The 12851-nt window shown below is 39.0% G+C and overlaps 1 long non-coding RNA gene across 1 annotated transcript; it reads left to right on the top strand.

Annotated features, from left to right (window-relative positions):
* Nucleotides 1-1298: 1298 nt before the first annotated feature.
* On the top strand, nt 1299-6664 carry LOC310707701. Its single transcript, XR_014526669.1, has 4 exons — nt 1299-1445; nt 3921-4003; nt 4726-5538; nt 6527-6664. It is a non-coding gene; the product is annotated as an uncharacterized lncRNA (long non-coding RNA).
* The last annotated feature ends 6187 nt before the right edge of the window (nt 6665-12851 follow it).

Below are 12851 nucleotides of genomic sequence, written 5' to 3'. Positions count from 1 at the left end.
TGACATTGCCTTTTTTGGAACCAACACTCATTATTGGAATGATAAAGCACTTAATGGCAAGGCTTCCATAGAATATGAACATTGTAGAATGAAACAGAGTGCAAGCCAAAAGCTGGAAACAAACAAATGATGAGGCCCACCATGCTCGAAGACTGAGCTTGAAATAGTACTTAGGACATCGGGGCCGCCCATCCCCACATGAGGCAAGGTGAGCTGACTGCCTTGGGCAGCAGGATCCACAGGCGCATCAGATCCAGATTCCGAGGAATGCATCACCTGCTGCTGTTGCTGCTGCTGCTGCTGGTGGTGGTGGTGCTGTGGTAGCAGTGACAGTTAGAATCATAGAATCATAGAATCATAGAGTTGGAAGAGACCACAAGGGCCATCGAGTCCAACCCCCTGCCAAGCAGGGGGTTGGACTCGATGTGTCACACTCCTTGGAGACCGGATCTCTACAGCAGCATCTTGGTGAATAGGAGGCGCTGCTGGTCTCTTCCCACTTCTAGGAGAAAATGGCAGGGACTTCCTTCCAGGGTCTCCTGGACTATGCACCTCCTTGGCATGTTTTCAGAGTAGGCCCCTCTCTACTCTGGCTCAAGTGCCGAAACATGTTGGGCCAGCCCTAAGGAACATTGTACAGATACAGAGATGGTTGCTCCCATATGGGGTACATGAGGGCAGCCATATTTTTTCTCTGTTGAATTCCTCCAGGATGGGACTGCACGTTAGCGCATACAGGGGTGCATTTTAGAACAATTTTTTTTTGTTTCTGTGCAGACATTAAAGAGCTGCTTAAGCTGCAGTCGAATGTTTTTTAAATTGGGAAAAGCAGCCTTCAGACCACCTCATAAGTATAGCAGGGACCCATCCATGTTGATTGTTGGCTTAAACGATAGATCTGATCACACATGGATCTGAGGGAAGTGAAATGGGTAGGTTTGCTCCAAAATATGTAGTGAACCAGATTCCTCGCCATCCCTAACTATGACTATTATATTTATTATTTATTTGGACAACTGTGTATTGTCCAAAATTGATCTAATGATGGTTCCCTGTGAGTGGTTTTAGGAAGAGATTAGAGTTCTATTTCACTGGAATAGTTCTCCAGTCCTCAGATTATAGTTTGTAGCAGCAGGGAGGTTACAATACTACATGAGGATTTTCACATATTCACCTGCAGGATGGGTTTGGAGGGTCACATGGTGGAGTAAATTTGAAAAGGGAGTGGCAAGTTCAAAAGGTTAGTCTTAAGAGTGTCACTAGGAAAAATAATTCACAGGGGGTGAAACTCTCTTTCTTGGACCAGTAAGGAGACTGGCAATATGTATGTGTAGCAGACAGCCTGGAGTTGAAATATCTTACTAAATTAGTTCCCTGAAATCTATATTTATCCAGAGTCTTTTCCACTGTATCAGACACTTCAAAATCTACAAAAGTAATAGGAGGCAAGTCTTAGATCTCTTTATTATATCCCAATAAGCTTAAGAAAATCAAAACCTTTATTTTAAAAATAATGTTGCATTTAATGGAAACATCAGCTCTCTGCCTTATCATTTCAACAGTGTCAGTAATGGATGCTGGTGAATGCTGAAGGATTTGAAATGCTCAAATTTCTGACACTTCTGATATTTTGAAACTTGTGTTATTTCTCTAAAGGTCAGCAAAAGGTTGCAAGATGTTGGAATCTTTAAAGTCTTTAAAAAACAAACCACTTTCTCTAATCAGCTCTGCTGGTTATATTATCTCATTTTGTCAATATACTTATCTCTGGATGCACTATTTAAGATGGAAATTCAGTGGTACACTCTAAGAAAATGAAATCTTGGAGATGGTCCTTAAAGGCAGTGGGTTGGAGGGAAGAAAGGGTATTCACCAGTGTGCTGGAGATGTCTTGACTGCATCTTAAGCTTCTTTTGTTATCTCTGTGGTGAGTACAGGATTGTACCTGGAGTGTCCACAAAAATTTAAATTGGTATGCTATTCTGACACACACAAACCACTCAAACACTGTAAGTTACTTCTAACTGTTGCTCAAAGGAAATGGAGAAACCAAAGGCCACACTTAAATTATTGTAAGAGTTGTTAAGAGCGGTATGGATGGAAGACACATTCTTACTTCGTAAGATTCTTTGTTCTGATAAGCCGATGTGTTATATCACCCTTTTCTTAAATAATTGTGTCCAGATTCTCCATATCTGCCCAACGAGACATGTTCTCCATACAGAGTACTTGCAAAAGGAAAATAAGGCTACTTACCTTGTATTTGTAGAACATGCTATTAATCAAAAGGTACTTTGGTCCCCTAGAGAAATGCAAATGTCTAGTCTTAAATTGCCTCTTTACTGTAGGTAGCAATTCTGTACCCACTTACATAGGACAAAGTCCCATTGCACACAGGGGAGCTTACCTCTGAGTAGACATGTCTAGAATTGTACATGTTTGTGACAAACTTGCTCTATCACAGTGTTTTCAATTATTTATCCTGACCACAATAATCCATTATTTCATACTTCTGAGAACACAAGCATCCTTCTATTAACCAGATAGAATCTCTTAATGAGCTTAATATAACTTTATCAGAAGCAACTCAAAACATTTAAAATATATAAATTACAGATACCACTGAAGTCTTGTAGTTCAACTCCAAACCTGAGTTCTGTCTCTGGTCACTTCCAGACTGTATTTTTTTTTTAAGGAGGGATTCAAGTGCATTCTAGAAATTTAGGTTTATGCAATTAAAGTGGATTGAAATGTTCTGTTGCCATAGTATGAGAAACTCAATTTTTTTCTAGTTGGGAAAGTGATGGGGAAAGTGCACTGAAAAGTGTAGAATAAATGAATGGTTAATAGGAAGAGGCATAAGCACTGCCCAAGCAAATCAGCGCACTTGCTCATGTTGTATTATCACTCTGCAAAAAGTCGGAACAAATGCATAATAAATAAAAGACATAGTCTGACCTCTGTATAAGCTTTGTGCAAGCAGATCAGGATGAATGCTCAAGAAAGAGGCTATCCGATGTTTGTAACAGTTCTTTTTTATTATATATTGCAAAATGAAATAAAATCATTTTTTAAAGGAAAAGGAAACAGGCCATCTGGAGAAGCCCGCACTCACATTTTACAACGATAAGAAGCTGGGAAGGGCAGCTGTTTATCTTACAAGCTCAACAGCTTCAAATGTAGGAAGTATTGTACCCAGTAGGTATTATATGGTATTATATAAACTTAATTACTAAATTTTTATGAACAAATTATATAGGCACATAAAATTGACAAGTGGCTAATTTCTGAAGCCCATCTTGAAGAAAACAGTTGCGTAACGTTTTATCAACAAGGAGCCTAACTACACCAGCCTAGTGTTGAAAGATCTTTTCAGTACACATGGGAATGTCAATTAACGCTTTTAAAATTTGGATTGGATGTACAAGGGTAAATCACCTGCAGGCAATTTTACATGACTAACAGCTGCAGAGAGCACCATAGTTCTTCATGGCACGGAAAGCCTCATATCTTCATAAGGCTTAACAGTCCTCTGGAGTATTAATTAAGGCATTGTCCCAAAGCAGGCAAACAGTGCAGAACATCTTTTGGAAAAAGAATTCATCGCTTTTGCAAAATTGGCTAGATGGTCACAACTCATCTACCAAAATGTAAAAGACCAAAAGCGTCTGTGCCTTGGAAAGTCAAACTTTGCGCAGGAAAAATCAAAGATGTACACTGCACTTGTTCTCTGACACATTTTAACTAAAAGTACTCTGAAGGTTGAAAAGGATGACACATGGTTTCTAAAATGATGTCTGGCAAAAGTGTTCTGGGAAGTAACTTGGCTGTGTCATTCACATCTAACAGCAATTCCCATTAATCTACAGGCACTGGGTCACATATCTATTTGCTATATAATCCCCTATAATTTCCCACAGAACACAATTCTTGAACCGAGGTGGCAAAGAATGGTCCCAATTGTAAATGATATTGTCAAGTTGCCACTTTCAGGATGAAACAGGTAATATAGAGTTGTTAATCTAGAGTATTATTGTGAAAACATGTTTTCTGAAACCAGGATAATCCTGGCTTGTTCTGACTCATTCAGTTTTCGCAAATATTAGCTACATGGCATCTCAGGACTGCTTGAGTGAGTAAACATCCTGGGAATTATAGAGTATTCATAGATTTATTTCACGCTGCATTCCCCACCCCACCCCCACCCCGAGGTATGAGGAGACGGCATGCTTCAAAGTTACAACGATGAGGGAAATCCACCTTCGTATCTTGACTGTCTCACAATGTACTTTTAGGCTGTATACCACATTGCAATATTTTATATGAAAGTGTACTGGTAAATGTAAAATGTAAAAATGTTTAAATAAAACCAATAAATAAAAAATAAAAGACCCTGGATGTAGAACATAGACATTGTGTAAAGTAGTCATTGATAGCCTTGATCTTCATGAAATTGTCTAATCCTTCCCTGGCAGGTTTTGAATAAACACACACAAACTTATTGAGCGATAACATAGAAGATAGATAATATAAGGATGTCTAGAGTTTTATAATATGCAGAAGTTAACATTGGAAGAGAAATCAGAGAGAGGAGCTGAGGGAAGTCATAGGGGAGAGGGGGAAAAAGGAAGATTATTTGTTTGGATAATTTGTTATGTTGAAATTGTTAATATTTCCCCCCCCCCAAATAAATAAATAAATAAATTGTCTAATCCTGTTTTAAAGCCACCCAGGTTGTTGGCCATCGCTACATCTTGTTTAACTGACTTCCTGGATGTTCCTGGACACAGAGCAACTGCCATAGAAAACAGCAATTCCACACTGGAAACTGCAATTCCCTCCCCCTCCCCACAATGCCTCAGCATGGTTAACCTCTTGACAGTTCTAGGTAAATAAAATGGAAACTGTTAGGAACAGCCATATGAGTTCAGCCGGCGCCAGGGAGAGGCTAGCCACCTGCCCAAACTACAGAAATGGGAGTCAGTGGGAGTCTCCATCACATCCATTCATTCTCTGGGCATTTGTTTTTTAATGAAGTAAAATGGACCCCGTTCAGTTTAATTTTTCAACTTCAATGGATTTTGTATGGGGACTGATTTGTAAATCCGGGGGCTGTCCCCAGGAAATGGGGATGTCTGGTAACCTTACTCTGAAATGATTGCACACTCCTTCTGTGCATTGGTTAGCAACTTACACATATGAATGGGAATGACTGAATCAACACACTGCATTGTTCCGGTGTCTATTCACAGGAAATACATGAGCAGGTAGGCCACTCTGCAAACATTTCAGGCGTTGCTTGGAGACTGGACATGTGTGTGTGGAGCCTGTCACTGTGATTGCAATCTCTATCTCCCTTTACACAGTGAAAATCTAGATAGGGGTTCTCTTCCGCCCCACAGCTTTTGACATCTGACAACCAATGGCTGAAGTTCTAGAAACAGCAGCCTAAAAGTAATGTTGTCTTCATGCAGTACATACTAGAAGAAAACACAGAAAAGTTCAAATGAATAGAGAGAAAGAAGAATTGGTGTGCAGGTATGTGGTAATATTTCCAGAATCATTAACAGCAGGAGAGTATGAGAAAGAAATCTCTTTCCAAAAATGGCATGTAATTGTACCGCAGCTCAAGCTGTCTGACCTAGTTCAAAATTATCTTTATCACTATTGGTTTCCTGTATCCTCTCTAAAAAGCAATTAAATATTACATATCTTTCTGGTTGTCCCTACTGAACTGAAGCAGAAATGAGGGAAAAAACCTCAGTGATTGCTATTACAGAAGAAAGTGTTATATATTTTTCAGATTGTGTACTGAAAACCATATTAGTGATTTGGTAACTGCAGCATGCCCACAGATTGCTTACTAGAAGAAGGCCCTGGCCAGAGAAGGAGCAGGATTGGCAGGCTCTGTGGTTTGTTCTAGACCCCAATATGTACACCTTGGTGCAATGGGACTTGTGCAATGTTGCAGGCTCCTTGGCATTACAACAGGAACCAGTTTGCTGACAGGGCAGAAGTCCAATACTCCTCTCAGTAGAATGAGCAGGAGACCCTCCAAATGCAGTAGGAGGGCTAGGACTGCAGGAGGGCTAGTGTAGTATTGCACATAAGGTGTAGCCCAGAGTTAAATAATCTGCAAATAAAACATCTGCAAATAAAACATTTCAAATGTGTTGTAATGTGCAATATACAAATGTCACACTAGATGGTGACAATGAGCTATGCCAAATTCAATGTATTTTTCAAAGCATTTTTAAAAACATTTTCACAACGTTTTTTATATGTATGTAGATTCTACCTAACACTACCCAACTGCTGTAGTGAAAAGGAACCAAGGGTTACCGAGACAGGGAAATCTCTGCATGAACTGCTTTTATTGTGTAACCAGGGCAACAGGATAAGCATGGGAGAGTATCACCTAATCTTTGCTGTTTTTCTGTATGTTAGCGACTTTATGTCAACTGCAGATTTCATCTACATATACTTATTTCCTTGCCAGTGCTTCTTTCTCATTGTTTACTCCTAGGTAAGTGGATATCAGATTGTGGGCATCAAAGGACCTTACCGAGGCAGCTTTTCTGTTGATGCTCAAGTTGCACTGCAGATTCAAGTCTCCGTGATCAACCCTCAGGAATGCACAAACATCCTTTATATAAGAACATGGAAATAAAATATTTGTACCCTACTGAATCTATTCACTTCTATTTGATATACCTCGTATGCCGCTGAAAAGCTGGTTTGGTTTATGGGTAGGAGAACAAAGCAGCACATAATTATATGGTAGGCGTACAATAACATGATCTTACAATAACGTGCAGCTATATGTGAGAATCTGATTTTATGAAATAAGTGAAATTACATCCATCACCTTTATCCAATTATACTATGGAAAAATCTGATTCTAATTTTCCTTCTGAGTTTGATCGTACTGAATTTGATCATCTAGCAAGCAATAGCTTTAGTCTCATAGCTGATATAATGATTATAGAAAATTGTCCAGTGAATGCCACTACTTCTACTCCTTGATTATCAGATTTTAAAATTGGACCATTTACTGCAGTCTCTGACTCATTAAAATATTGTCTTCAATATCCATCTCTTTATGTTCACAATAGGACCATCCCGCAATAGGGTCAATATGACAAGAAAATGGGCTTTTATTCAGGCAGTGGTGACATTCACAGCTACAATATTAATATACTTTTTATAAAGGATTTTGACATTGCTGGTAGCTTTGCATTAATACTTTTCAGGACTGTGCGCTAATGGACTGATGTGAAGTTCATGTTGCATTAAGCCAACCTACACGACCAAAATGCTGTCGACAAAATTGTAAGCATCACTTTGTGCTGTATTTTTTTATACGGGCCTGAGCAAAGTCAATGGAATGAAATAATCCAGAATTTTGATGCCATCTAAATGCCATCTTTGTATTTGTATGTTAAGCCAAAGCTGTGAAATACAGTGGTACCTCTGAGTTAAGAACTTAATTCGTTCTGGAGGTCCGTTCTTAACCTGAAACTGTTCTCAACCTGAAGCATCACTTTAGCTAATGGGGCCTCCCGCTGTCGCCATGCCGCCAGAGCACGATTTCTGTTCTCATCCTGAAGCAAAGTTCTTAACCCGAGGTACTATTTCTGGGTTAGCGGAGTCTGTAACCTGAAGCGTCTGTAACCTGAGGTACCACTGTAGCGAAATTAAGTAAAAAAACTCATTCATAAGATATTCCCATCACACACAAAAAAGGTTTTAAGTGCTTATGCTCACAATGTTAAGTAAATAAACCAGAAAATAACACTTGCAACTGTAAGTATCTTATTTTTCCTTCTTTTAATTATTTCAATGTAAGGGGGAGGGTGCCAATAAATTTTCCACACCGGGTACCACCTGACCTTGCTAAGACACTGAATTGACCTGGACTATAGGATGACCATGTTGATTGGGGCTGATGGTCATTGTAGTTCAATAACATCTTGAGTGCAGCATGTTGTTTCCCCCGGTCTATAGCAAGCTGTCCTTTAAATTATATTTAATTTTCCATTGTAATAGGGAATGTAGGTCCTCGTTTGAAAAGCTTCTATCTCACCAGAATCTGTGCATCAGTGTTTCGGGGGGGGGGGGGAGGTAATAACAACAGATCTAAAACTAGCACCCAGGGTAAAGAATAATTGGAATAATTGGACTGGAAGTAACAAATAGATGCTAAAGGCTTATTCTGCATAATTTAAATGCTAGAATAATAAATTAATAATAATCAAACTCTTCGTGGTGCATCTGTTGTAGCTAAGTAACAAAATCAATGTATTATTTTAGGTCCAGCATCTCTGGAGATACAACAGAGGGACAGCTCCCCTGCTCCCTCCTCACCCCCCCCCCAATCCAGGATTCAGGACATAATATTCTCCCATCTGTTTGCTTGGAAGTGAAAGCAAAGGAGTAGCTTTGAATGTCTCAAAGTTAAACAGATTCTCCCTCTATATAGGGACTCTGAGGCTTAATGAGAGATAGACTATTATAATTAAGTTCATCTCATCTGCTGTTAACTAACAGTATCATCATGGGATTAATTTACTGCCTCTTACTATCAAAAGTAAACTAAAAGCAAGATGCTTATAATTTCATAACTGCAAAAATTATGCCATGCATACACTGGGCTCTTAAAGTTATTATGCTTCCTTTATGGTTGCAAAAGCAAGAATGTCTAATTTCCTCTGTAATAAAAAGCATACACTTTTGTGTACTATTTCCACTACTGAGCGCAAAAGAAAACTTGGAATAAAACTTCCAGTCTGGTACTATGTGTACCCACTTGTGATGAATGGTTTGATTAAGCCTTGTCTGTCTTACAATATGATTAAGAGAACTAGGTTATTAGAAAAAGGGACACAATAAAGATTAATGCCCTTTTCCAAGTGAAGCTCTGAATTTCCCCATGAATATTGATTTAAAAGATAGGATGCAGGGGAGCTCCATGGGATAAAGTGTGAATCAACATATACCAGTTATTTGTGTTAATCCACGTGAAGACCTGAGCTAACCTATACTCTGGTTGGTTAGAATAACTAGCCTGAAAAACATCAACTTCTGATTTTGTCAGCCTGGTGAAATATGAGCACTTATTTGCAACAAAGCTGACAGAAAATCAAGATGCTGAGGGACCTGAGCCAAGACAAACAGGATCACCTGAACTTGCCAGATGCATTTTATCAACTATTGCAACTTGTTCTAGGACACGCTGTGCCATAGCATGTAGTCAATGACTACTATTTCAGAAAACTGTGTATTTACAGGTTAATTTTATGCTTGGTTATGTGGAAACAAGACCTGCAAGGTTCAAGCCATCAGGGAGGCTTGCTCCTTAAAAGTGGTGCGATCTTGTCCCCAGGATTGTGGATGCCTGCCACAGCAACATGTACATGCCATGTCACACATGCATGCCTGCACGTAGTGCGTGTGACATCACACACACACACCTGCCGTAGTGCGTGTGACATCATGCATCGGCAGCTGGGGGTCATTTGGAGCTGTGCAAAATGTTTGCCGCCTGCATGAGCATACCAGCTTATGTCATGCAGAATGGAGAGTTATGCATACAGTGGTACCTCGGGTTAAGTACTTAATTCGTTCCAGAGGTCCGTACTTAACCTGAAACTGTTCTTAACCTGAAGCACCAATTTAGCTAATGGGGCCTCCTGCTGCCACTGTGCCACCGCTGCACGATTTCTGTTCTCATCCTGAAGCAAAGTTCTTAACCCGAGGTACTATTTCTGGGTTAGCGGAGTCTGTAACCTGAAGCGTATATAACCTGAAGCGTATGTAACCCGAGGCACCACTGTATCTGGATTACATTAAAATGTACACTGTAGTGTGAGTGTGCATCTGATGCAGGTATCTTCTCACACAGACACTCACAGGATGTCTGCTACACACCTGGACTCATTAATTGCTTAGGGTTGTGGTGATTTTCTGCAGGTGCAGAAAATATACCCACGCCAATTAGCCATGTTACCATTCCCATTTCTATGCACAGAACTATCATTAAGCAAAACTGATGCAAACATTCCATCTCCCCCTCCAACATCAGGTTAGGTCAGATAGTAGTCTGTTTGCAAATGACTTTAGGTAATTTTTATTACAGGATATTTTAGTTCAGTTCTCTGTCCTGTTTCGGAAAAAAGGGAAAGCCATCAGAGAAGGGGTATGCTCTGCCTCTACATGCACACAAAAATTCACAAACACAAATCAGCAGTTTTTGTTGCGAACTGCTGTGAAAAGCAGCAACCAACAGCTAGTCAACTTTGAAAACATATTAAGAATGGGGTCGGGGGAAGCTTAGATTTGCTTAATAGTCCATGCTTTAAAAAATGAATAAATCAATGTTTCTTTCAAAGGCACATAATCCATCTACTGCTCTGCAAGACACTTTATAAGGGGACAAGCAAAAACCAAATTCATTTTTAAGATCTAAAGGTCTATTTTCCATAATTTGAAGCCTGATAATATCAGTTGTTGATAAGTATTCCCCTTCATTTCTGGAGAGGAGACAAAGCACTGAATAAATATGCACACTATGTTCAGAAATTGTATATAAATTACAATTACCCATATTAGTGCTAATGTTACTTAACTGCTGACCTGACAGAAATATCAATGCTAGTCATATTGTTTTTATGTTACAGTATTAAAATAATAAACACTTTTCCAATCTGCAATATGAGATGTGATTCACTAATCTAGAAAATTAGATTTCTCCAAGACCATAAATTATATTTGCCAAATGCCAGAAATTCGAGTGTTGTTTTTTTCTTTTTTAAAGAAAAAAATGAGAGAATAATGCAGGATAATCTAATATGAAAGGCTATTATCCACTCGTTCGTGAATTGGTTTGACAAATGTCATTTGTCCAACCCATTTGTTTTCATTGAAATTTCGTTGAAAATTCCTTTATCAACAGTGGAATTTTTTGTAGTTGTTGAATGTAGCACATAATGTGAAGAAACTGTTTCACTGTGTTTGGTGTGATGAAAGGACACAGGGAAGTGCGCAGGAAGCCCTGAAGGTTGCCATACATCCAAAAAATCCTGGACATGTCCTATTTTGGGGGGGGGGGGCTGCACCCCCATCTGGGGGATTTATTTGTTTGCATTTTATAGGAATATCCGACTTGGGGGAGGGGGGTATTTATTTATTTCCAGCTCTGGGTGGCAGTGGCTGCTAAGGAAGCCGCCACCATCGCTGCTTCTCTTTCCTACATGGAGTCCAAAGTTTGTGAGTAGTGGAGGGGCTGGGAGCACTAGAGGCAGCAGTGGCAGGTCCTCCTGGCAAGAGACCTGGGTGCAACCACCAAGTGCCCACCGCTTGCCTGTCATGCGATTGGTAGATAATGGCAGTTGGTGGTTGTGAATGGCAGGGGGTGGAGCGCTCCTCAAAAAGCTCAAGAACTTCTCGGTTTTGAAAACCATGTAATACGAAGGTCTCTTATAGAAGTCTGGGAGAGGTATAAAAATTTATTGGAGCCAAAAACTCCATATTGGTTATCGCCATTGGAGGCAATGAGTGTAAAGAAAATTAATATGAGGGGGGGATGGGCAACATATGAGAAGTTAATTGAAAGAGAAGGAAGTAAATGGAAAATAAGACCATTTGAAGAGGTTAAAGAATATGTTAATGATTGGTTGCATTATTTTCAAATTAATGAAATGTTTAAGAAAGATATGCTACAAAGAGGTTTTGCTGATAAAGAGTCTAAATTTCAGAAAGAAATATTGAATAATGAATTCAAAAGTTTAGCAAGAATGTATAAATTATTGTTGGAATGGTATACAAAGGATGAAGAGGTGAAATCGGTTATGATTGACGGGGCCAAAGATTTTGGATATAATATACAAATAGATGATTGGTTAAAATTGTGGAAAGATGGAATAAGATTTACGGCGTGCACTGCTATAAAAGAAAATGTAATGAAGATGATGTATTGATGGTATATGACACCTGTAAAACTGGCAAAGATGTATAAGATAAGTAATAAATGTTGGAAATGTAGAGAAAAGGAAGGAACGTTTTACCATATGTGGTGGGACTGTAAAAAAATTTAAAACTTTTGGGAAATGATTTATAATGAATTGAAGAAAGTATTGAAATATACATTTGTAAAGAAACCAGAAGCGTTTTTACTAGGAATAATAGGTAATGAGATAGATAAGAAAGATAGGAAGATATTTTTATATGCAGTATCAGCAGCAAGAACTTTGATGGCCCAGAAGTGGAAACAAGAAGAGTTACCTACAATTGAAGAATGGAGAATGAAAATGATGGATTATGCGGAACTCAATAGACTAACAGGAAGGATCCGGAACAGACGTGATCAAAGATTTACAGAAGATTGGATGAAATTTACTGAATATATGCAAAAATTACGTGATAATCAGATAACGTTTGTAAGTTTTAAGGAAGCTCTGTGAAGAGCAAAGGTAGGAATATTGTTAGATTGTAAAAAATTAATTAATAATATGGTGGTGTAATTTAAATTTAAGAAATGTGGAGAAGGTTTTTCAGGCGGGAGGAGGGAAGTCAATAAGGAGGAATTTGGATGTAAAAAAGATGTTTTGAATGTATAATTTGTTATGGAAAAAGAATAAAAAATATATTTAAAAAAAAGCTGAAGAACTTCTCTGGCTATCTCCCCAAAAAAGCTCAGGAACTTCTCTGGTGATCTCCCCCCCCCCCAAATTCGTCAATGTTAACTTCATAAAATACGGCAACCCTATGTGTGGTGTAGTGGTTAGACTCGTAATCTGCGAACCAGGTTCACGTCCCCGCTCCTCCATATGCAGCTGCTGGGTGACCTTGGG

Source organism: Podarcis liolepis (genome assembly GCF_965112155.1).
Source record: "Podarcis liolepis genome assembly, chromosome: 5".
In the NCBI taxonomy this organism is placed as follows: Eukaryota; Metazoa; Chordata; class Lepidosauria; order Squamata; family Lacertidae; genus Podarcis; species Podarcis liolepis.
Note: the sequence above shows the minus strand (reverse complement) of the source record. Positions and strands in the feature narration are given on the sequence as shown.